The following is a 26,994-nucleotide window of genomic DNA, read 5'->3' as shown; positions in this document are numbered from 1 at the left end:
TCTTGAAAGATGAGAGAGGATTTGCCCTGTGGTCCTGGCAATAAAGAAGAATTGAGTAAATATTATGTAAGAAAATTTAGTAAGAATTATGGATGTATCAAGACTATTGATTAGCTTGGAGTTAGAGGTAAGATGCAGAAAGAGGAGAGAATTTAGAAAGTGCTCATTTTTCTATCTGATGTAAAACTGGTATTAAACTGGTCTATTCTTATATCTCACATGACAGGTAAAACATTTAATTTGGGAGAAGTCTGTTCTATTTTCTGAACTGTAGAATGGAAAGAAGCTATTTAATAATAACTCTATTGCAATCTTTCTACATGCCAAGCACAGTATTTACCACTGTACATGTATTAACTGATTAAAACAAATTCATGAGGTAGATATCATTTTTCAGTTACGCAAAAGAGAAAATTAAAACTTTTAAATTTGCCCAATGTCATGCAACTTGTATGCCTAGGAGACATTAATTGACTCAATTAATGTTTTTTGAGAGCCTGTGATGTGTCTGACAAAATTTAAAATCAGTTCAACCTGATTCCAAAACATTTGTTTTAACCTCTGCATGGTCCTTGTCTTTCCCTTAGGACCAGAAATACAACACTCTTTTTCATACCTATTATTGCCTTTAGAACCCTCAGATGGCTTACAAACAAGACATGTTCTCTAGAAGACAAAGTGTAAGGCCATTAAACACATTTGCTGTCCAGAGAGCATTATTAAGATTTAACACAAGGCTATGTATCATTCATTGTCATAATGTTCTGAGCACTGATTGAATTAATCGCTTAGAGCTTTTCACTTAGAAATCCCATTTCTTAGGGTGGTTATAAACTAGCAGTTAATATTTTTCCTATGTGAAATAGGGTTCAGACAAGGGAGTGCTTTAATCCTGCAAAACCGTATGCACAACACAACTATTACATCGTAAAATGATCACATGAGATAGATAATTAAATAAGAGGGGATTTCGTGCCTAAATCTAGTGTTGTGGTTGAAAAGTTTCTTATGATGTTGCACCGGTTGCTTCATAGAGTCTGATTAAATGCAACTAATAATAAATAATAATCATTAATATTTCCCTTTTAATCATTCACATAACAAAGACTTAGTGAAGATAAATGATTGACCTTCTGCTCAGTGTTGGTAAGCAACAGAGACAGGATTTAATCTAAGCTGTTAGACTCCAGGACCCATTCTCTTAACCATATCACTATAGTCCCACCCTTAAAGGATGGTGGCGATAGATACATGGAATAAGGCCGGTAAAGTGTTTAGCATGATATGTGTCAAATAAGTGCTCTGTTCTAAAATCAGCTTCTTCAACAAATATGTATTGAACGCTGCATAGCTGCCAAGCACTGTACTTGGTATGGAAGATACAGCGGTGAATAAATAAAACAGACATACATTGTTGGCTCAGGGAGCTATTATGTTAGTTGGAGACCCACACAATAAGCATGCTAAGTAAATACACTGTGCTAGATATGATAATGTGCTATGGGAAATAATAATACCAAACAGAGGTCGACAGGAAGGATCCAGGTGGGGTTATGATTTTAGATCCGAGAAAGCCTAAGTAGCTGCTATTTGATTAAAGGCTGATGCCTAGGGGGAAAGCGTGCCAGGGTAGTGAGGAAGTAGTATAAGAGCTCCACAGTGAGCAGAGACGTCCAAGTTCCAGGAACTTCAGGGAGCCAGGGAGGCTGGAGGAATGAGTGAGCTAGGACAGCAGCCAACTAGAGGGCAGACATTAATGGGAGGGCGTTGTGTGCAGACCATGCTGTGCTTTTTAGGCCATTTTGCATTGATTTAAGCTTTTACTCAGAGTGGGTAGGAAGCCACAGGAGGAGTTGAGAGGGGCAGTGCCCTGATCTGACTTAGCTTTTAACATTTTGCTCTGAGTTCTCTAGTAAAAGGAGAAGACTGAGCATAAGGGTGGAATTAAGTGGACTGGTTTGGAAAACTGCAAAAATCCAGCTTGGAGATGGTAGCAGCTTAGACCAGAGTGGAAGCAAGGGAGGTGGTGATAGGACTAGACACAAGCTGATGGTAATCCTTTTTAGGTAGATGTTTGTCAGAATCATGGGATCAGTAAGTTGAGCTGAGATGCAGAGCCACATTGATCTGATGATGTATTAAACAGTACATGTTACTGTTCCTAAAATGTATAAAGCTCCCACTCTAAGCAGGGCACTGTGCCAGGCACTGCAGCTAAAATACTCTGAGGGTGTCCATGCCCTCAGAGAGCTGTCCTCCTATTAAGAGGATAATAGTTACACCATAACTTTATGTGGCTGCAGAGTATGGCTATAGCACATTTGTTCAATGAATATTCACTGCACACACAGTTTTAGGGGCTAGAGATAAAGCTGAGGATAGAATAAACAAACATCCTTGCTTTCCTGGAGTTTATACTCTAGCAGAGTGAAAATAAAAAATCAGCAAGATAACTATGTAAGTTATATAGTATGTTAAAAGATAATAATGAGAGACTTCATGACGATCTTGACCACACCTGTGCAACACTGTCATAGTGAAAAATTAGAAACAATGCACTGTCCATGTACAGGGGAACAGCTTGGGCTGGACGCAGTGGCTCACATCTGTAATCCCAGCACTTTTGGAGATTGAGGCGAGGGGATCACTTGAGACCAGAAGTTTGAGACCAGCCTAGGCAACATTATGAAACTCTGTTTCCACAAACAAACAAATATTGTTAGGCATGGTATTTCTGAGGCCGAGGTGGGAGGATCATTTGAGCCCAGAAGGTTGAGGGTGCAGTGAGTTATTATGGCACCACTGCACTCCAGCCTGGGTGACAGAGTGAAACCTTGTCCCTAAAAAAAACTTAAAAAACTAAAATAAAAAAAGGGACCAGCATAATAAAATGGTATGTCCAGTCTTTAAATTACCATGCAAGAGTTTAAAAACACATAGGAAGATGTACATGAACCAACGAGGCTAGTTGTATCTCAAAACATTTCAAGAGCAAGATGACGAATGAAGTCCAAAGTATAATGTCATTCATGTAAAAAACTAAAGAGATTATATATATATATATATATATATGCACATATGCACACATATCTATATGGACCTATATTTACATACATGCATAAAAACCCTTTGAAAAGATATATGAGGTAACAGGGTCCATCTCATTGAGGGATCAAAAAATCTTCCTGGATGCCTCATATGGTTCATTGCAAACCCTCTGGGGAATGTGTCTCAGGTGAGTGTGCAGCTCATTCTCCAGCGCTTTGTGGCCGTTGCGTGATGCACACTGTGTGGCCCTCAGCAGGATAAACCTAACTTTGACCATAACTCTGACAAATTATGTACCTGAATCTGTTTCTGGAAATGCTGAGACCCTTTGGGTACACAGGATGGGTCCTGGGTGAAAATGGGATTTCTCCTCTCTCCCCTGTCTCCACCACCTTCCTGGGGGTAGGTGCCTGGAGCTCTATTCTGGTCTCCTCCTCATGGGTTATCATCTTACCCACTCATTCAGCCTTCTCCAGATTGGTTAATGTGATGAACTACTCCAGTCAAAGTGCTAGCTGATAGGGAGATTGGTATTTTAAAACTCTCTCATCCCCTAAATACATGAGTTTTATTTTAAAAGTGGGATAGGAGATACAAGCATTGCATAAGATTGTATATGAGAAAACACTGTTACCCATAAACCACTGTAAACATATTCCATTATTAAAATGATTAATATTTGCTCTCCCACTCTCTCTATTGTGCACAGATGAAATGTTATTGTTACTATTAACCTTCTCACCTCCTCCACGGTACACAGACTGGGGAATGCTATTAATAGTTTCCCCGCATACCCTGCCCAGCTCCTTCTGTTACTGTGAAGTAATCTGGATGAACTATGCTAGGCGTAAAAGGCCAAGGATTTTTCATCTTCCCTATTCCAAGCAGCATTCTTTCTCTTTATTGTTGAAATTTACAAAGTACTTGAATACTATGCAGACGCTATAATCACCTCATCTTTTATATGAAAAAACTGGGGCTCAGAATCGTGCACTTACCCAAGGCTGCACAAAGCTATGATTTAACACAAGCCTTCTCCCAAACCTTGTGTTCACGTAGCACAACCCAAGCTTTGGCCCTGAAGGATTCTTTATCACATAGACTTTATCTCCTAAAGTCTAGCCCAGAAGAGGAGTGTTTGCTTCTCTTTTGACTCAAGGGCACATGAGGGTGCTGGCTGATCAGTGGAGGCAGACCTGGAGCAAAGGCGATTAGGTTTGTGATGCCCATGCCTCATGGAGGGGAGTCTGTGTGGGAGCGGATAAGCAGCACCATGGGTGACTCCTTGAGACCTTTGCTCCTGTGTTTCCCTGTGCATGTGTTTGTCTCTGTGACCTTCTCTCCAGTCTTTAAACAGGATGCTCCTTCCTGTTTTGCGGCCTTTACATGTCCCATTCCCTTTGCAAAGTCCTGTCTTCCTTCGATTCTAATCATCTCAGTTCCAGTGTCATTGACTCAAGGAAGCTGTTGTTGGTTGAGTTGTGTCCCTCAAAAGATATGCTTAAGTCCTAACTCCCAGTACCAAGGAATGTTACCTTACTTGGAAATAGAATCTCTGCAAATGTAATCAAGGTGACTGATGTCCTTTTAAAAAGGAAAATTTAGACACAAACATACAGATATATCCAGGGGAGAATGTCATGTAAAAATGAAGGCAGAGATTGGGGCATTGTGTCTACAAATCAAAAAACAACAAAGAATACCAGTGACCACCGGAAGCTAGAAGAGAGGATGGAATAGTCTTCTCAGAGCTCTGGAAAGAACCAAGCTTGCTGACACCCCGTTTCGGACTTCTGGCCTCCAGAACTGTGAGAGGATACATTTCTGTTGTTTTAAGCCACCAGTTTGTGGTAATTTGTTACAGCAGCTCTGGAAAATGAATACAGACCTTCCTGAGATTTTCAGACCAGGCCAGGTTCTTCGGGTGCATGTTTTCACAATATCAGCTATTTTTCTAAATAACATGTATCACAGCTTGTGGTTATAAAGTTGATTTTTTAAAATCAATATTTATCTCCACCACTAAAATGAAAGACTTGTGAAAGTAGGGAGAGCGTTTGCTCATACGACTAATATAAAAACAGTATGATACACATTTTTTAAATGAAAGAAAGAGTAAATGAATGAATGGATTGATGAATGACAAGAAGAGAGTGCAGCACTTGTAATTTTGGCCTGGGGACATGCGGAAACGGTCCATTTGAAAGCATAATAAAGCTCATTCTCTCTTTCTCCATTTAGATTTGAACAATGGTCTTTTTAAAAGTCTATGGGTAATGATAAGATTGACAAAACAGTTCATAATATCAGGGAAACTGTCAACACTAACACTGAGATAATTACTGTAAAACTGTGAAAAATGAAAACAAATCATTTCTGTTAGAGAAAATGAATGCTTTTTATCTTATATCTTATTATCAAACAGCACAATCATAATTATGTGTGCCACCAATTCTGTATATGATCTAAAATTGCAAACAATTTTTATTTGAGGGAAACAGTAAAATCATACCCTTTTCCCCTATCTTTAAAGTTAGCTATTTATAAATATAATATGATATTCACACATCACAAAAATTGCTGGAAGAATGATGTTGCTTTATGCTTAAGGACAAGAACTCTGGAGTCAGACCCTAGGCTTAAAGGCCAGCTCTTATCTCTTACTAACTGTGTGACCTTGGGCATGTTACTTAACGTCTCCCTGTCCAGCTTTTAATTTCTGCCTCATAGAGCAGTTGTTTGGATGCATCTAATAAACTAATACTGTTCATGTAAATACATACAAAAGTAATTGGCACATTGTAAACCTCCATACATTCTCACCATTAATATTATCAGACGTGACATTTGATGAGATCATGGGGAGTAGTCATTCAGCTCTTCTCACCTACTTACATCAGAACTACACACTACAAATCATTTTCCCTTTTCATCTTTAAGAATTAGAAAGCAACGAACAAAATAGGTGAGTGATGTGTGGGATTAAGGGTGGCAAAGAGATATCACAAACACATTTTTTAATAAAAAAAGAGGCTGAAAACATAATGTTTTAATTTGTGACAAGAGAGTAAGAGGCACAAAATAAAATGTTAAAATTAAAAAAAAAAACAAATTGGAATTTAAACTCCTTCTTTTGAAAGCATTAATTTATTTTATGGTAGATTTTCAAGTTCAAGTTTTTGCACTTTCGTTTCAGTCCTGTCAAGTCAAAATTTCAAACGACTGTTAAAATCTTAGGTTAACTGAATGGTTTAAATCCTTAGAATTACAATCAATTTGGGGGTTAAACTTTTTATCAGATAAATAGAATTTCATAAAATCAAAGTAATTAAGCATATCTGCTGTGGTGGCCCCTTCTCAAATAAATCCTTTCTACTATTTCAAGAACTTGGTTTTTGAAGTTCCAGATAGGTGAAGTTTATGATGGACACTGGATTAATAGTTTCTCTTCATCTGCAGCTCGTCTACAGCAATTCCCACATCTCCTCTCCCAAGACAGCCAATTAATATTTTTAAATTGGTGTAAGAATAGCCAGGCTAGAACCTAGCTCTTCTTCTGGTGTCAAATGTGATCACTCTCATTCAACCTCAGATTTAATGTTGACTTGTCTGCTGGAAATCACTACTGCCTACACTGGGAAAATACCAAGTTTAAAACAAACAAACAAACAAAACTCCTTTAATAATCCATTTTGGCTAGAGAAGATAAAGACTTTCCAGGGAGATGCCAGAAGCTTGTGCTCTTTTTGGGTGTCTCTCATCTTGTCTTTGTGGTTGATTGTGGAGTCACAGTCACACCATGGGCAACTAAAATAGGAACAGGACTCCTTGATGGGCTGTCTACACTACAAGCAGTCATCACCCCAGGTCAGGACTTCCTGAGAAATAAAGAGGGCGTACAGGAAAATGAACAAGCCAACAAGATTCCTACAGATCCTATAATTGTCTGGTGAAATTGATAGGCTATGCTTGTCAAAGCTGCTGTTTGGCATTCTCCCTTCCTATCTCTCCCTCCCTCCTGGTGACTGGCAATTTCCATCTGCAGCTTTTACAATTTGATGTGTAATTTGGCCTCTCATGTCTCCCTGAATGTGCCTTTGTGTCACTTCTACTTTTGAGGCTGCATCTTTCTCAAACTTGTCTCTTGGTATTGTTCAGATTCACTCTTCTTTACTGTTGAATAGCCAGAATTTATCTTTGAAAAATTTACTGTGAAAATAAAAACAACTGTCACATGAAGAAAATAAAACACAGAGAACTAAACTGTTTTGTCAGGCATAGAAATTAAATTTTAAGTCTGTTGTACTTTTGATAGAACTATGCACATATGGGCTCAGAGCTTATCAAATTGTGACAAATTTTGTGTTTGTTTAAGGTTCTACACTGGAGGCTGAGTAACTTGGAGGCACAGGATAATAAAAGCACATGCAAGCAAGCCAATTTGTTTTATATGTAACCATTTAAGATGCAGGATCAGAAAGATTTTCTCCCTTCATTCTCAAATTTCTGCTAGGCATGAGTATTCATGATCAAGCTAGACTCAAAACAAACTAACGATGCGTTAAGTATTAACACCCAGGACTCTTATGGAATGATTTTTTTTTGTACTAAGTTTGGCAGTTTATAGACAGTTGCCAATGATCCAACTAAATTAAGTGCTCTTGAATACAAGCTTAAATAAAGAAAAACCTATTTAGTAGTGAGAGGCTAAAAAAGGAAAGCAAAATGGCACCAATTGCCCAGCTTCCTTCCACACCTACCTCCGAGGTAGAAGACTCTCAAGGATCCAGACTTCCCTTTCATAGACTCCAGATAGATGAGGTTTATGACGGACACTGGATTAATGGCTTCTGTTAGTCTGCAGCTTGGCTATATCAGTTCCCACATTTCCTGTCTCGAGAGAGCCAGATGAATAGGATTCCTCCTTAGGGCATTATTGAATGGCAATGGCACTTCTCCAATAGCAGCATCCCTAGTATGGGCATCAGGCCCAGATATTTATTATATGTTCTTCCATAGCTTCTGACAAGCAAGCAAGTAAGGTTTGCTTTTCTCATTTCTTCCTCTATTGTTATGCAAGTGAAAGGTAGGGGTGTGTATGTATGTGTGTGTGTGTGTGTGTGTGAGAGAGAAAGAGAGAGAGAGAGAGAGAGAGAGAGAGACAGAGAGAGACAGAGAAAGAGAGAACAAGTGATCAAATTCAGAAACGTTTCCCCCCATACTAATTTTTATATACTGATTTATAGAAATTGAGATTTGACTCTTGATGTAACTGCTTGACTTAGACTGAGAACTAAGTTATATACAATAGAAACTTTTTTTTCTGGCAAAATTATATAGAATAACACATAGTTCTATTATATTATACATTTTAAAGCCCAAAAAGATCAAGTGTTTAAAATCTGCTGAACATAATATTACAATATTTGCTTTCATTTTAAAGGAGAGACAAAAATACAACAATATTTTATGGAGATCTTCCCAATTACAGGCTTCTACCAGCCTTAACTTTCCTTATCTCAGTAAAAGTTAGGAAGACATATCCCTTATGGAGGTTGGACAAAATTTAGTAAACATATACTGAGTGCCAACCATATTTAAGTTATTGCTCTCTATAAGGTTTACTGAGACCAACATTTTGCAAAACTTCAGGAGATATCATTCATGTACACTTCTGATATGGTTTGGCTGTGTCCCCACCCAAAACTCATCTTGAATTGTAGTTCCCATAATCCCCATGTGTCATGGGAGGGACCCAGTGGGAAGTGATTGGATCATGGGGCAGTTTCCCTCATGCTGTTCGCATGATAGTGAGTGAATTCTCATAGGATCTGATGGTTTTATAAGGGTCTTCCCCATTTGCTTGGCATTTCTCTCTGTGCCGCCATGCAAAGAAGGATGTGTTTGCTTCCCCTTCTGCCATAATTGTAAGATTCCTGAGGCCTCCTCAGCCATGCAGAACTGTGAGTTGACTAAATCTCTTTCCTTTATAAATTACCCAGTCTTGGGTATTTCTTTATAGCAGTGTGAGAACAGACTAATACAGCAAATTGGTACTGCAGAGAGTGCCGTGCTAGTATAAGGATACTTGAAAATGTGGAAGCAACTTTGGAACTGGGTAACAGACAGAGGTCGGAACAGTTTGGAGGGCTTGGACAAGACAGGAAAATATGGGAAAGTTTGGACTTTCCTAGAGACGTGCTGAATGGCTTTGACCAAAATGCTGATAGTGATATGGACAATGAAGTCCAGGTTGAGGTGGTCTCAGATGGAGATGAGGAACTTGTAGGGAACTGGAATAAAGATGATTCTTGCTATGCTTTAGCAAAGAGCCTGGCAACATTTTGCCCCTGCCCAAGAGATCTGAGGAACTTTGAACTTGAGAGGGATGATTTAGGGTATCTGGCAGAAGAAATTTCTAAGCAGCAAAGTGTTCAAGAGGAAGCAGAGCATAAAAGTTTGGAAAATTTGTAGGCTGAAGATGCAATAGGACAGAAAAACCCATTTTCCGGGGGAGAAATCCAAGCCTGCTGTAGAAATCTGTGTAAGTAACAAGGAGCCTGTATTAGTTCATTTTCACACTGCTAATAAAAACATACCTGAGACTGGGAAGAAAAAAAGGCTTAATTGGACTTACAGTTTCACATGACTGAGGAGGCCTCAGAATCATGGTAGGAGGTGAAAGGCACTTCTTACATGGTGGCAGCAAGAGAAAAATGAGGAATAAGCAAAAGTGGAAACCCCTGATAAACTCAGCAGATCTCATGAGACTTATTCACTATCATGAGAACAGCACAGGAAAGACCGGCTCCCATGATTCAATTACCTTCCCCTGGGTCCCTCCCACAACACGTAGAAATTCTGGGAGATACAATTGAAGTTGAGATTTGAATGGGGACACAGCCAAATCATATTAGAGCCAAATGTTAATCATCAAGACAATGGAGAATATGTCTCCAGGGCATGACAGAGACCTTCACAGCAGCCTCTCCCATCACAGGCCTGCAGGTCTAGGAGGAAAGAATGGTTACATAGGTCGGGTCTAGGGCCACCCTGCTGTGTGCAGCCTGGGGACTTGGTGCCCTGCATCCAAGCTGCTCCAGCTGTGGCTAAAAGAGGCCAAGGCACAGCTCGGGCCATGGCTTCTGAGGATGCAAGTCCTAAGTCTTGGCAGCTTTCACTTAGGGTTGAGCCTGCTGGTGCACAAAAGCCAAGAACTGAGGTTTGGGAACCTCTGCCTAGATTTCAGAGGATGTATGAAACTGCCTGAATGTCCAGGCAGAAATTTGCTCCAGGGGTGGAGTCTTCATGGAGAACCTTTGGTAGGGCAGTGCAGAAGGGAAATGTGGGGTTAGAGACCCAACACAGAGTTGCCACTAGGGCACTGCCTACTGGAGCTGTGAGAAGAGGACCACTGTCCTCCAGACCCCAGAATGGTAGAGCCACCAACAGTTTGCACTGTGCAGTTGGAAAAGCTGCAGACACTCAATGGCAGTTGTGAAAGCAGCTGGGAGGGGGGCTGTATCCTGCAAAGTCACAGGAGCAGAGCTTCCCAGGGCCATGAGCCCACCTCTTGCACTAGTGTGACCTAGATGTGAGACATGGAGTCCAAAGAGATCATTTGGAAACTTTAGGGTTTAATGACTGCTCTACTGGATTTTGGACTTGTATGAGCCCACAGCCTCTTTGATCTGGCCAATTTGTCCCATTTGGAACATGTGTATTTACCCAATGCCTGTACCCCCATTCTATCTAGGAACTAACTTACTTTTGATTTTATAGGCTCATAGGCAGAAGAGACTTGCCTTGTCTCAGATGAGACTTTGGACTTGGACTTTTGCGTTAACGCTGGAATGAGTTAAAACTTTGGGGTACTGTTGGAAAGGAATGATTGTGTTTTGAGATGTAAGGACACAAGATTTGGAGGGATGGGGGTAGAATGATATGGTCTGGCTGTGTCCCCACCCAAATCTTATCTTGAATTGTAGTTCCCGCAATCCCCATGTGTTGTGGGATGGACCCAGTAGGAAGTGATTGGATGATGAAGGTGGTTTTCCTCATGCTGTTCTCATGATAGTGAGTGAGTTCTCACAAGATCTGATGGTCTTATTAGGGCTTCCCCCTTCAAAAAACACTTCTCTCTCCTGCTGCCTTGTGAGGAAGAATGTGTTGGCTTCTCCTTCTGCCATGATTGTACATTTTCTGAGGCCTCCCCAGCCATGTGGAACCATGAGTCAACTAAACCTCTTTCCTTCATAAATTACCCAGTCTCAGGTATTTCTTCATAGCAGCGTGAGAATGAACTAATATAGCTTCTTAGAGTTGCTCAAAGTGGAAAGTGGTTGTACCAAAATAATCTGGATTTTCACTGGTACTCTGTGGGCCATAGAATAATGCCACCTCCTCAGCTCTGAGCTCTTCACAGTCCGGCGCGAACCTCATTTATCACAATCTATGTTATCTAAGATTTGGCTATGTAAGATCTATTCACTGCCTACGTTTTCCTGTAATTGGTCTATGCTCTTCTATCCCCCAGGCCTTTGCTCATGCTATGAATCTAATCAATAAAAGAGAAAATATACACCCATCTGTTATTACATATGGTAGGAAAAACACTAAAGCATATCACATTTGAACTGTAGGGTAAAGAAAATTTAAAGAAAATAATGGCAGTTAAAGTTCTGATTTGGTAGGTTGAAAGAACTGCTGCTGGCTTGAGTAGGTGTTGACATGAGCAGAGTTGTGTTCAAGTAAGTCAACATGGGTTACAGTAAGAAAACTTGTACAATCATTAAATAAGACAGAATCAGGCTCTAGCCTGGGTGGAAATGGTGAAGAACAGATGTAGAGAGAATTCCAGGGTAAAAGAAGGTAATTGAAAGATCTTGGGAAGTTGTTTACATTGGTGAAAAAAACAATTAGAGAGGGACCCTTTAAATAACAGCAAGACCACAAGAAAAGAGGGTAGGAGAGAGGCAAGTGAGGTCGATGAGGGCTGAGTGGCTTGGGGAATAGAGAGGAACTAAGAAACATTTTTTACCCCAGCCATAAATGAACTAGTTTTCTTAAACATCTTACTCATAAAAAAAAACCCTAAAATTTCTGGATTAACAACAATAGCAAAAGCCAATCACAGAACAAAAATAGAATTCCAGAAATACAAACAGCACAGATGGCTCTATCCTTACAGCATCAGCTAAAATGTGATGCCTATTGTACACTGGGGATAGGCAACAAACGCTAGTGTTTCAAGAGTAGGACTTTCTTTGTATGAAGAAGCTTGCATAAAATTGGGTTTCCAAAGAGAACTAAAATCAGCCTGCCCTTCCTGAAGAACACCAAGGAAAACTATCTATTCAAACTTGGTGCTGTGTGAAGCAGAAAATTATTCTCTGGCATGGAGTCACAGGTCATCCTTCATGGTGGTGTGTGACCTAAATGTACGCTATCCATGTTAGTTAAAAACATACTGGCTGAAAGGCCAGTGACCCCAGTGATCAAAGAGAAGCAAATTCAAAACCTCTTTGGAGAAACACCCTTTTAATACAGACCTCAAAACATTTCCCCAGATAAAGTTCTCAAGTGGAAAAGTTCATGGAGTGGAGGGAAACAGAAATAAAATCAGACCATTAGAGATTCAAATATTGAAATTATTAGTCACAGAGCACAAAGTATACTAAAAATAGTTAAAAATATGAAAAATATTAAAAATAAAATAAGTAACACAAACAAAGAACTCGTGGCTATAAAAATAAATCAAACCTTTAGTAAGGAGAAAAAATAATTATAATTGAAAATTAAATGGATGGTAAACATTAGGTTAGATACAGATAAAGAGACATTTAGTGAACTAGAAAGTAGACCAAAAGAAATTATTCAATAGTAGGAACAAAATCACAGATATTTAAAATATATATGCATGGTTAAGACAAATGGAAATCAGAGTGAGAAAGGCTAAAATATATCTCATGCAATTTCTAGGAGGAGAAAATAGGCAAGCCTGGGACAAGTTTACTAATATTTGAGGAGATATAACAGCAGCTTTAGAATTTAGCTGTCTTTAAGTGTCTCATGGGAGAAATTCAGCTGTGTATTTGTTTCCCCATATTGCCACTACTAAAAGCTTTGATCAGAACCAAGTCCAGATTCTCAGCCCCTAACCATAGCCAGGAATTAGCAAATCTCTGAGGGAAAAAGCAACAGCTGATCTTCAGATCATCTCTGGAAGTTTCTTGCCTTTCTGGAATTTTAGTCCCCCTAATCTTCCTTTCTTTTGTAGCTCTTGGATGCCTTTAATATATATTTTTTGTAACATATCTGGCTTTTTAAATTGTTTTCAGTGGAAGCATGGAGCTGTCATGCACTACTTCATTCTAGCAGAAAGTGGAAACTAAGGATGGTGTCTTTGATATTTGAGCATATTCATTTGGTTGGCATATTTATGTGGCTGGAGGAAGGTATGAAAAGAAAAGTATGGTAGCTGGGAATGAGATTATGTAGAGTCCTGTAGGTTACGGTAAGAATTTGTTTTGTAAAAAAAGCTGTAAGGTCAAAATATGCTGAAGACCAATGTCATAAAGGAAGAAGTCTCAAAGAAGAGAAACAAGATAAATAAAAGGAATATGATCCTGGAAAGGGAAGAAGGTTTCCTGGGATTAGACTCAAGAAGGATGGATCCAGAGGCAGTGAAAGAAGTTAAATTACTTTGTGATCAGATATTGGTTTGTGGTTGACTAGTGGAGACAGAATATCTTAAAGATAAAGAGAGTGCTGATTCCTTTTCCTTACCCTCATAGTTAGTGCAAGTAAGATGAAAAGCAGCCTCTACTTGAAAAAGAATCTTCTTGTGAGCAAAAGTTACCTGCTATGGTCTAAATGCTTTTAACTCCCTAAAATTCATATGTTGAAATCTAACCCCTACAGTGACAGTATTAAGAGGAGGGGCCTTTGGGAGGTGAATAGGTCACAAAGGCTTGACCCTCATCAATCTTTGATCATTGGGAGCACTGGCCTTTCAGACAATATGTTTTCAACTAACATAGATAGTGTACATTTAGGTCACACACCACCATGAAGGATAACTTGAGGATCCATGCCAGAAAATAATTTTCTCCTTCATACAGCACCATGTTTGAATAGGCAATACAACTAGTTCCATTATGAAAGAGGCCCAAGGAGGCTTGTTTTCCCCTTCTGCCATGTGAGGATGCAGCAAGTAGGTGCCATTTATGAGGAATGAGCCCTCACAAGACACCAAATGTGCTGGTTCCTTGATCCTGGACTTATCAGCCTCAGAACTGTGAGCAATAAATTCTGTCATTTATAAATTACCCAGTGTAAGGTATTTTGTTATAGCAGCCAGAATGGACTAAGACACTACTGACCACTCATTTTGCTTGCACATTCTCTCTCCATTCTTCTGATAACAGAACTGCCTTTGGTGAACCATCCCTCCTCATACTCAGTCCATGTGATTTTAGTAGAGTCAGCTGCATTTTCCCTTCTGCTTCTTTCCTAACTGCCTGGCACAAAAGTCGAAACATAATCCAGAGCAATTGCTTACAGCAAACACAATTTTGTCTAGTGAAACTCAATTCTAGAACTTTTGATAGAACTATTTTACTGGGGTTGATGGAATATTAATCTGAACCTGCTAGTGGCTACCTTGCTAACACAAGGGAAGAACCAACACAGAAGAAGCAGCTAAGCTATGAGGATGCAAAGGCATAAGAATGATACAATGGACTTTGAGGACTAGGGGGAAAGGGTGGAAGGGGGGTGAGGGATAAAAGACTACACATTGAGTACAACGTACATTGCTCGGGTGATGGGTGAGCCAACATCTCAGAAATCACCATTAAAGAACTTACGTATAAAGAAAGAAAGAGAAAGAAAGAAAGGAAGAAAGAAAGAAAAATTGAAAGAAAAAGAAAGAAAGAAAGAGAAAAGAGGAAAGGAAAGGAAGGAAAGGAAGACAGAAAGGAAAGAAGGAAGGGAGAGAAGAAGGAAGGAAGGGAGGGAGGAAAGAAGGAAGGAAGGGAGGGAGGGAGAGAGGGAAGAAGGGAGAGAGAACGAAAGAAAGAAAGAAAAGAAAGAGAGAAAGAAAAGAAAGAAAGAGAGAAAGAAAGAAGGAAATAAAGAAAGAAAGAAAGAAAGAAAAAGAAAAAGAAAGAAGAAAGAAAAGAGCAGAAGCCAAGGAGGAAGGAGACTGAGAGGCAGCAAGACAGAAAGTGATGATCCAAACATGTTTGAGCATGGCTCTTTCTATACTTTCCATTTACATGAGATAAATTATCTTTCCTGCTTATGTCAATTAGAGTTGTATTTTGGCAAACTGCAAAAGAAAGACTCCTCACAAAAACACTTGGGAAACTCTGCAATAAATGGAATTTTGTTTCCAATAGGCATTTAACAAGACATTAAAAATCCTAGAATTTCAAAGAAGTAAAGAACCTCAGAGATTGTTTTGACTTGCCTCAAGTCCCATAGTGAGTGAGTAGTGGATCTAGTGCTAAAATCCAGGTCTCCTATACTTTTCTCCTCTCGAGAAGAGATAATAATATACAGTCATGTGTGATTTAATGAGAGAGATATATTCTGAGGACTGTATCTTTTGGCAATATTGTCATCCTGTGAACATCATAGAATGTACTTATACAAACCTATATGGTAGAGCCCACTACACACCCAGGCTATATGTAATAGCCTATTGATCCTAGGCTACAAATGGGTGCAGCATGCAACTGTACTTCATACTGTAGGCAATTGTTAAGTCATAAGTATTTATGTATCTAAACATACTTAAACTTAGAAAAGGTACAATAAAATACAAGATAAAAATAAACGATACACTTGTATGGAGCACTTACTGTGAGTGCAGCTTGCTGGACTGCAAGTTGTTCTGAGTGAGCAAATAAGTGAGTAGTGAGTGAATGTGAAGACCTAGTCATCATTGTACATTACTGTAGACTTTATAAACACTGTACACTTAGGCTACACTAAATTTACATAAAAGTTTTAGTCCTTCAATAAGAAGTTAACCTTAGTTTACTGTAACTTTTTTTTTGAGACAGAGTCTTGCTCTGTTGCCCAGACTAGAGTGCATAGTGCAGTCATGGCTCACTGCAGCCTTTACCTCTGAAATTCAAGTGATCCTCCCATCTTAGCCTTCTGAGTAGGTGGGACCACAGGTGCATGCAACCATGCCCAGCTAATTTTTTTTGTAGTGACAAGGTCTCACTATGTTTTCCAGGCTGGTCTTGTGCTCCTCAACTCAAACAATCCTCCTACCTCAGCCTCAAAGTGCTGGGATTACAAGCATGAGCCACTGTGCCTGGCCTTTACTGTAACTTGTTTACTTCATAAACTTTTTTACTTCAACTTTTTTACTTCATAAACTTTTTAATTTTTAATTTTTTGCTTCATAAACTTTTAAATTTTTAAACTTTAAATATTTTTGTACTGCTATACATTTTCTTTTATATCTTATTATGTATACTTTTTCTATTAAACAATTGTTTTTACTTCTTAAAAGTTTTGTTAAAAGCTAAGACACAAACACAGACCACACATTACCTTAGGCCTGCACAGGGTCAGGGGTCAGGATCATTAGTATCTGTCTTCCGTCGCCACAGCTTGTCCCGCTAGAAGGTCTTCAGGGGCAACAACATGCATGGAGCTGTCATCTCCTATACTAACAATGCCTTTTGGAATACCTCCTGAGGCTGTCTTACAGTTAACTTTTATATATAAGTAGAAGGACTATACTCTAAAATAACAAGGAAGTATGGTATAGTAAATACATAAGCAACATAGTCTTTTATTATCATTATCAAATATATACAGTGCATCATTATACATGATATATTTTATAGACCGGCAATGCTGTAGATTTGTTTACAGCAGTAATACCACAAACACGTGAGTAATGCATTGTGCTATAGCGTTACAACTGCTATGATGTCACTAAGCAAAAGGAACTTTCCAGCGCAATTATAATCTTACGGGATGGACCACCATGGTAGATGTGGTCAATCTTTGACAGAAACATCATACAGAAGCATCATTGTTTGGGACATGGCTGTATGTTCCATTTCACTCCTGTCCTCCTTTTACTGGGAAATTTGGTGTTAGGGAAGAGAGGAGGAGGCTCCAACATTAGAAGCAGAGCGAGGTAAAAGGAAAGACAACCAGGGAGTGAGAAATGATTCGCTCTCCCAAAAGATTAAATCATCCATTAATAGTCAGCTTCTTCATGGAAAGTCAACTGGATTCCCTCTGGTAATCAATTTCCCCAGTCATTACTCAAAAGTAAAGTCAAGCAGAGGTTTCACTTCCTTAACTTGTAAATATCTTTGGCTGTCAATAATCATTTCTACTTGATACTGTCGTTATTCTGATTTTGCAGAAAGGCTGTATGGTGAAGTTAGGAAGAAGCTTCTCCAAAGCAGCACTTTATTTGACTGTGTTTGAAAGCAGGTAGTGATAGACCCACTGGAGCTGTTTTCTGAAGGATGCAGCATTTTACAGGAAGAGAAAATAGCACTAATAATGTAGCAGAGTATGAATTACAAGGTATAGGCAAACATCTGCACACAAATCAGCCAGGATAATTTTACCTCATCAGAAGCCACACTCAGGATACATGAGTGAAATCTCTTTGGAATATGTTCGTTGTTGCTGCAAAACAGAATGTTCTTTGCTTTTAAGAATAATTTTCCTCCGGTTTCTTAAAATGCCTTTTACACCAGTTAAACCCATTATGAGTGTGTGAAAAATCTGTGTTGATCAAGCTGAGTTTGAGCCATCAAATTCTAACAAAGTCACTTGTTTTCTGCATCGTAAGCAGTGGATTATTGGAGTCAGGAAGGGAACTCCAGGAACCCCTTAACTCAGAGATAGTGAATGGTCAGTTGTTAAGTAAACAATAAGGCTGGGTATGGTGGTTTATGCCTGCATTAGCACCTTGGGAGGTCGAGGTGGATGGATTGCTTGAACCTAGGAGTTTGAGACCAGCCTGTGCAGCATGGAGAAACCCCTTCTCTACTAAAAATACAAAAATTAGCCGAGTGTTGTGGCACACGCCTGTAATCCCAGCTACTCAGGAGGCTGAGGCCACAAGAATCATTTGAGGCTGGGAGGCAGTGGTTGCAGTGAGCCAAGATTGCACCACTGCACTCCAGCCTGGGTGACAGAGTGAGACCTGTCTCAAAACAAACAACAACAAAAACAACACACACACACACACACACACACACACACAGAGAGAGAAAAAAAAAACCCCAAAAAACAAAAACAAAAAAGTCTGAGGTCCTGTGTGACTTGTGGCAACATCCCACCGTCTCTACTTTGGGCGTCACCTTTCTGAACTGCAAGGCAAGTGAAATATAAGGTTACTTCCAGGGCAGAAGTGCTCTGACCTTCTATCCTCAGATAAAGTGTATGGCTGGGAGACTGGTTATGCAGTTCGTCATAAAGCATTGAAAGAAAGCAAAGCCTTAACATTATGCATAATTAAGGACTTGCAATTTAAAACTCTAGTTCTATTTTTTATGTATAAAATGAATAATGTGTTTTAAATGGACTGTTTTGATGTGGATGTGGGGAAACACTTCTGTGTTTTAGTGGGAGTATAAACTAGCACAAGCTTTCTGCAGAGTAATCTGGCCACATATTTAACAATTGAAACTGTACATAGCCTTTGATTTAGGCACTCTGCTAGGAGTTTATGTTATAGGTATATTTGAACATGTGTGAAATAATTTTGTATATGGCATTATACAAATATAGTATTGCTTCAGGTAGTGAAATGCTGGAAATAACCTAAATGTTAGTATCTATAACGGAATAACTCTGCAGTGGAATATCATGCAGATATTGGAAAGTAAAATTTAGATCTGACAGGAAAACCGTAAAATATATTAATAAGGAAAGACTGTTACAGAAGTGAATTCCCTTGGTTCACTGATTCAAGAGAGGATGAGAGGGGATGCTGGTTTTTTCCATCTTCCCCAAGACTGGAGAACCAGCAACTGCATTCTAACAAAGAGTTGACCAGCAATGCTTTTTAGTCAAGGTTGGCAAGGAAGATGCATGGGGATTCTGGCTGAAATATTGAGATATTCAAACTCCTGGACTCGAGCAATCCTTCTGCCCCAGCCTCCCAAACAGCTGAGACTATAGGCACATGCCACTGTGCCCAGCTACAAATTCTTTTCTTAACACTTTCTGTGGTCATCTGGTTTAACAGACATTTCTTAAAAAAAGAAAGGAAATAATAACAATAATACTTTAGTATTGAGTACCTACTATGAAGCATCACTAGAAATCTTTGTATATTCTATCATTTATCCTAAAAATTATGATCTACCCAAATATTACAGATCGAGTATTTCTAATTTGAAAATCCAAAATCTGAAATGATGCTCAAAGGACATGCTCTTCGGAGCATTTCAGATTTCAGATGTTTTGGATTAGGGATGCTCAACCAATATGCTGCAAATACAGTGTTCCAAAATCTGAAAAAAAAATCTACAATCTGAAACACTTCAGGTCCCAAGCATTTCAAGTAAGGGATATTCAATCTGTGTCTCCGTTGGTCAGATAAGAAAACTCAGACACAGAGAAGTTTAATGATTTGCCCAGAGAATGATAGTCACTAAGGAATTAAAATTAGTACTTATTTCTGCTGTCAAAGCTGATGTGTTTACCTGTGTGTTATACTTTCCAGGCCTTTTTTTGATGGTTATGAATCATGAACTTTTTAATACAGGCAGTTAAAAAGGCACTATAATGTAAATATCTATTAAATAATTCTAGGTACTGTGTTAAGTACTTAACTGTGTTAAGTCTTCACCAAGTGCAGTCAACATGTTGAGTCCCAGAAGGGACAGAAATGAACACGTGCTCTTAGTGATGCCTGGGACCCATATTAGATGTGTAGTAATAAGTATTAGTACTTATTAATAAGTGCAGTGTTTCTGAAACCTTAGGCATTTTTGTAGCATCCTCGCAATTTTCACTATATCCACATGATAACTTAACATTACTTAATTCATTTCTATTTAAATTAACTCATTTCTTTTCCTTAAAGTCCAGCTATTTTAGCCTCAGCCTAAACACCATATCTGTTAAAAGTTGTGATATGTCAGTAATATTTTCTAGTACATGCTACAATAAGCATATTACTATGTGGGAAGATCCATTCATGTGCCATCTAACATCACACTCTGGGAAATACTAGATTAATACCACATTGTCTCAGAGTGACACAGCCCCCTCCTAGGCCCCATAAGATTTTCTTTCTTAACTTTTGTGATGTTGTTGCTCCCAGAACTGAAATATGTAGCTACCAGTGTATCCCTAACATTGGTACACTCTCCCTGGTAACATATCCTGCTCCGAAATTGATAGATATATTCATTTTCCATCATGCACCACCCTTCCTAAACATTTGACTGACTGTAGATGTAATGCACAACAGTGGGTTTTGATACTAATTTTATGGTGAGTCAATGACTGATATGCAAATCAGATCGGCAATAGTAAGTACACAGTCTTCTTAGCAAAATGAGTTGAAATAGGAGATTAGGGAGGAGCCATGATTTGAACCAATTGCTTCCACAGGATAGAACATAGGTGTTTTGAGGTGGGCTACATCAACTGGTCTGAACAAAGTCAGTTAGAAAAGAGCTTAAGCTGGATATGATGTCCTGGCATTTTCTCCAAAGATTGTAAGTGAGAGAAGAAGGCAACTTAAATTGTTATTTTATGTTTATCAATAAATGTTTGCCTATTTTCTAAAAGATATCCTTAGGAGACGTTCTGGGAAGTATGTAACTATTGAGTCAAAGAGTATGAAATTATTTTACATATTTAAATTCATATGGTGAAACTCCACAAAACTAAGATTTAAGTGACAATGGAAAATTGTCAAAACAATAAAGCTATCAAAAAATGAAAAACAAAAAATGTAAAGAAATGTGGACTGAAGAAAGATTCATATTTCCCTCAGCATTGAGTTTCAGACATTAACTCTCAAAGCTTGAAGATAATCCATATCACCCGAGGAGTTTGTGAACCATGCAGCAGTTAGGTTCTACCCATATAAATCTGAACTAGAAGCTCTGAGGTGAGGACTAGGCATCCTAGCCATCCATTCATTTTTAGGAGGCTCCCCGGTCATTCTGATGCACACCACATTCCAAAACACTGACTTAATTAACAGCTAGTCATGTAGGAGGAGAAACAGGTTGGAATTATAATTACCAACACTTACATGTTAATTATGATTAGTTTAATAATCTACAGAATAAATAGTTCTATAATCTTGTTATTTTTCATTCACAGTTTTAACTTCTGTTTATTCAATTCTAATATTAACTTTCTGTTCCCCCTACCACATTTCAATGTTCCTGAAATTGAGATGCTTTTTAAAACTGATGTATGTTTTTTCCTGAAAAGATGTTAGTAAATAAATGTTACAAAATGCAATGAATTATGTGTTAATCAAAGAAATTCAACAGTTACGAGAGACCTCAAAGCCATGAAGCCATTTGTAACATTGTGGGTTCCTGGGTTCAATTTGTGAGTACTCTGAAGCCAGTATGTAGCTCAGTTTACCTCCTGGGTGTGAACACAGGTCATTACATACCATGGCAAGCTGGCCTTACACTTTAGAGATGCAGCGACTCTCCCAAAGTAAACAACTACCTACACCTCAACAGCACATTTTGTTTCCTTGTTAAAATCATCCTCTCAATGCATCCAATTGTTAGTGCTGGTGACAGAAGTGAAAATGTTTAAGCATGATAGTTTAATCTAAAAGGAAGTACTTTGAATAACTCAAGGAACTGAACAGTGGTAATAAATTTTGCTTGCTTTGTTCACATATTTATTAAATAAATGACATAAATAGATTTATGGAGCTGTCCAGTTTTTAAGTGATATTTTATAACTGTATTATGAAAACTTAAATTACAGTAGTGGAATTGAGACGCTCTCAGTATCCAATGAGAATGTTACTGGTTTGTATTATGAGACTCTTATACATACTTGCATGTATTTGTGTATGTAAATCCAGACACACTTAAAAATATTTATGTGCACATCTATACTTAATACATGCCGACAATTACATATAAAAATATTTCTATATATAATAACAAGGATCTATAAAAGTACCTATATAAATATGTATAGGTATATATACTGATGTATATATGTTTTAAGATATTTAAAAAACGGAATTAAGTATTTTGTATATCAATGACTTACTCTGAAGTGAGTATAAAGAAAGCAAGCGGTAAAAATATTCTAGGCTGGGTGGGGTGGCCCACGCCTGTAATCCCAGCACTTTGGGAGGCTGAGGCGGGTGGATCACAAGGTCAGGAGTTCAAGACCAGCTTGGCCAAGATGGTGAAACCCCATCTCTACTAAAAATACAAAAATTAGCCAGGACTGGTGGCGCGCATCTGTAATCCCAGCTATTCAGGAGGCTGAGGCAGAGAACTGCCTAAATCCGGGAGGCGGAGGTTGCAGTGAGCCAAGATCACAACACTGCACTCCAGCCAGGGCGACAGAGCGAGACTCCTCAAAAAAACAAACAAACAAAAAGACAATCATCCTAGTCTTTCTTCTTTTGTTCTCCTAATCGTAATTTTTCTTTAAGGTGCCATTGTCCTCTGCATTTCATTTTATTTATCAATGTACATGCCTCATGTATCTATTAGGCTGGAAATTATACAAAGGCAATGATGTTCTACTTGTCTTTGAATTCTTCAATGCCTAATAGAGTGATCAGCCTGTAATAGAGGCTTAAAATCCAAAGGAGTGTTGATGAATAAATGAGTCAGGAAATATGAACAACACTATGAATTCTTTTACTAAATACCTTCTTGAACGTGGGCAAATCATTAATTTACTTGGAATCCAGTGTACTCATCCTTACAATTACAGGGTGGGTTTAGTTATTCTTCAAGGTATCATACAGATTTTTTGTTTCACATATTAAATTTTTTTCATATTCTGAATGCTTTATAACATTATTGTGATATATAGATTCTGCTGAAACATATGGTTTTATCACTGCTTCCATCAAATGTATTAGCTATCAAAAAAAGAAAGTTAAGACTAAAATCAGGGGGTATAAATTTTATATACCGCAAAATGTCAGGGAGAAGAAAAAGATTTAAGGAGCACAGGCTTTGTAAAATCAGTAGTCCTAGAATCTAGTCTGGACTTTACGACTTACTAGCTGAGTGACCTTCAAAAATAAATCAATTAACTTCTTAGGCTCCATTTCCTGGTCTGTAAAATAAAGATTATAATACTTGCTTTATCTCCTTCTCAGGGTTGTTGTGAGGTCCATTAATATATGTGAAAGCAGTTTATATAGTGCTGTATAAATGAAGGTTGTAGTTTTACCCCTCAATACCAATGTTTTAATGGCATTAAACTATATATTGTCATGGCACAATGAATTCAAAATTCACCAAGGCTCTGCCAAAGAGAAACGTAAAATGATAGATGTGATGGGAAACAGTTCTGAAATCTTAATTACATTATGCAAATGTGAGGCAATATTATTTTACATCTTGATGCAGATTTCTGAATCAGTTATAGGGATGCATTCCAAGTAGTAAAGTGTCTAGGTAACAAATGAATGTTTCTCAATAGATAGAGGAATAAAAATCTTTCTACTATTTCTTATTTAAGCCAAAAGTCTTAGGCTTTTAAATCTTTCTAAACATTATTTCCTATTGTTGAACAGATAACATGTTAAGTGACAGTAGTTTGCAATAGCAGAGACATGAATAGATCTACTTTAAAAATTAACTTTTAAATTTTTACTCTCCTGAAAACTTTGAGAACAAGGACTTAATGGCAAAATCAAATATGACCATTACTGCCAAGAAACAGATGCTTGTGTCTAGTATAAGGGGAAACATTCATCTAACCCAGAGTCTTAAAGTCATAATGAGGTAGTTGTGGCTTCTTAGAGTCATAATGAGGTAGTTGTGGCTTCTTAGAGTCATAATGAGGTAGTTGTGGCTTCTTAGAGTCATAATGAGGTAGTTGGCAAGTCCACAGGAGTGATGGTAAAATGACTTACTCTATTAATTTACTCATTTACTAGTTCATTCAACAAGTATTTATTTTGCATTGGGTACTTTGCTTGGAAGTGAGACCTCAGTAGTGAATTACAGGGATAGGTTTCTTTTCTTGCCAGATGTTTCCATCAGGCAGAGAAAACAAATGTTAAAGAATAGGAAGGCAAAGGGGGTATATTGGTTAAGAGTGTAGATAGCCTAAAGGGAGAGACACTTATGGGATTTGGGGGCAACCTAATTTTATTAAGCCTCAGTTTCTTCATCGATAAAAACAGAGTAGTGTCATCACTGATCTCAAGGGTCTTTGAGAAGATTCATAGTGTGTAACCCACAGTAATTTTTTTTTTTTTTTTTTGAGACAGAATCTCACTCTTGTTGCCTGGCTGGAGTGCAGTAGAGCTATCTTGGCTCACTGCAACCTCCGCCTCCTGGGTTCAAGCGATTCTCCGACCTCAGCCTCCCCAGTAGCAAGGATTACAGGTGCATACCACCACACATGGCTAATTTTTGTATTTTTGGTAGAGACAGGGTTTTGCCATGTTGGCCAGGCTGGTCTTGAATTCCTGACCTCAGGTGATCCACCTGCCTCGGACACCGCACCCAGCCCATAGTAAATTTCTAAGAAATGTAGACTTTATGGTGTTGATAAAGATATCTTTATCAATTATACACCTTTAAACCAGTTAAATAGTCTTAATGCCATGTTAGAACATTCTACAAGGAATCTTGCTTTATTCATGCCTTAGAATCTGAATATTTATGCCATGTTGTACTTTGAACTCTGTTTTCAGATCCAAATGTCCCACATTCTCACCTTGGCTTTGTCGCCTGTCTTCTGTTCTGGTCTGCCCTTCTTGTCTACGACCCACACTCACTCACAGAAGTCATGATTTCCAGCCACTCCAGGAAATAACTGCACAGGCCACCTGATCAAGGTTCCCATGGGAGTTCTTCAGCCCAGGGAAAGGATTCAGCCAATTTTCTTTTTTCTTTTTTGTAACAAAGCAATTTACCCTCTCTAAGTCTCAGTTTCTGCATTCATTAAATGACAGGATTTAATGTGACAGTGCCTTTTTAAAATCCATTGTTTTATAAATTTCTGTTTCTCTTTGTTTTTGTAAGATTTATTTTGGTGTGAAAATGATGACATTTTACATACAGGACTCTTCTAAAATCATCTGAAACCCATTGAAAAAATAGCAGCAAATAGGCCAGGGAACAAATTTTAGAGTCCTTCCGCTAGCAATATTACAGAGCGCTGCGTTCTCATCTCTTTGTGTGGCTTTCACACATTATAAAATTGCTTTGCCAATATCGCTTAGTGGAGGCGGGGGAGGGGATATTTTAAAACTAGGAATTGGATGTTTCACTTGGTTGCTCCCTCATCCATCTTAATTTTGACATCATAAACACCCAGCACCCAGCACCCACCCCTTCCACTCTGATGGAAAGAATAGCTATGCCTATGAATGTTTAAAAGCAAAAATGGAAGGGCATACATTTTACTTCAAACACAGACACTTTTCATCCTCTTTCTCAAGTAAAAGCCTAACTAGTAACCTTTTAGAGAATGCTAAGAATTGAAATAAATTCTTTGTTGAGTTCATAAATCCAAGTAATTCTAGTAAGTCAGGGTTCCTTTAAGGAATATGGGTAACGATTCAAAAATATGTTAAGGGAAAGGGAGGGAAGCAAGAGTAAAAGGAACTGCTAAAACCAGCAACCTCCATAAATAAACCACATCCTGAATATTAATAATATATTGTATAAAATTCATGAGATACATTTTATGTTTCAAATATCTAGAGCCAGCAATGATACAACGCAGCTAGACCAGATATTTTTTTAATTTCAAGGATCATAGAATTAGTATACCTTAATTATATGAATACAAAATTGCTTAACATTTGTTTAATTTCTTTGGCAGTTTATAAACTAGGAAGACTTTTTTGTAAATGTGAGCCTTTCACTAACATCAAGGTTCCATTTTTTATGTGAGACATTTTTTGAACAAAAAGTGACAGTATTAGAAAAAACAATAAAAGCTAAACTTTATTGAACATTCACTGTATACCAGGTACTATTCTGGGGGCTTTAAATGGATCAATTTACTTAAAACAGCCTAATGAAACAGGTAATCCCCCTTCTTAATGAGTAATAAAGCTGTAGGAAATGATATAATTTTAAGTACATATGAAATTCTACTTAATTAATGGCAGACTGGGTAATTCTGGACAATCGCCAACCAGTAAAGACAATTTAAAAGCCTAGGAGAAAAACCGCAAATTTTAAAAAGCATTAAAGAACAAATGAGATTATAAAGAATTACCAGGCTGAGATCTGAGGGTAAATAAGAGACCGCAGCCAAGAACATAGAGCACTCTGGGACTTTTGCTCTGGTGATATTTGCTGATCCAGGAGAGATGGCTAAGAGGCTGAACTGAGGTTTTGATAGACTAATGGGAGCTAGACAGAAAAAGGTGGTGTCTAGGTAGGCTTGATTATTATTCTTGTTTTGGACTGGGACTTCAGAGTGCCACATTCTAATGGCAAAGGCAAAGCAAAAGTAAATGAGTACTCATAACAACTGCAGCCCGACTGTAAGTCATCTGGGTGACCTAGACAATCTGAAACCCTCTATTTAGATCAAAGTAATTCCAGATTGCTATTGCCTACAAGCGTGGAAAAAGCAAAAGACAACTGACTTGGGACACCCAAATAACTTCTACTAGCAATAATTGAAACACCATACTCCACACCTAATAAAAGGTAACCAAACACGTGAGGAGATGAGACAGCATGAGTAAGAACCAGCAGAACCAAAAGACAACAGAAA

General features: G+C 38.2%; 1 protein-coding gene across 12 annotated transcripts in view; it reads right to left on the bottom strand.

Annotated features, from left to right (window-relative positions):
• LOC105466912 (janus kinase and microtubule interacting protein 2) overlaps positions 1 to 26,994 on the bottom strand; it is a 191,490-nt gene that overhangs the window by 102,700 nt on the left and 61,796 nt on the right. For 2 of the 12 annotated variants that reach the window (XM_011716101.3, XM_071098248.1), the window contains exon 2: positions 7,809 to 7,942. The exons of 7 other annotated variants lie outside the window; for them this stretch is intronic. The gene's annotated coding sequence lies outside the window, so the exon portion shown is untranslated. Of the gene's footprint in view, positions 1 to 7,808; positions 7,943 to 16,623; positions 16,750 to 26,994 lie in introns of those variants that run through there. 3 more of the 12 variants (XM_071098249.1, XM_011716103.3, XM_011716102.3) reach the window with 2 other exon arrangements.

Source organism: Macaca nemestrina, chromosome 6 (genome assembly GCF_043159975.1).
Source record: "Macaca nemestrina isolate mMacNem1 chromosome 6, mMacNem.hap1, whole genome shotgun sequence".
NCBI lineage: Eukaryota > Metazoa > Chordata > Mammalia > Primates > Cercopithecidae > Macaca > Macaca nemestrina.
Note: the sequence above shows the minus strand (reverse complement) of the source record. Positions and strands in the feature narration are given on the sequence as shown.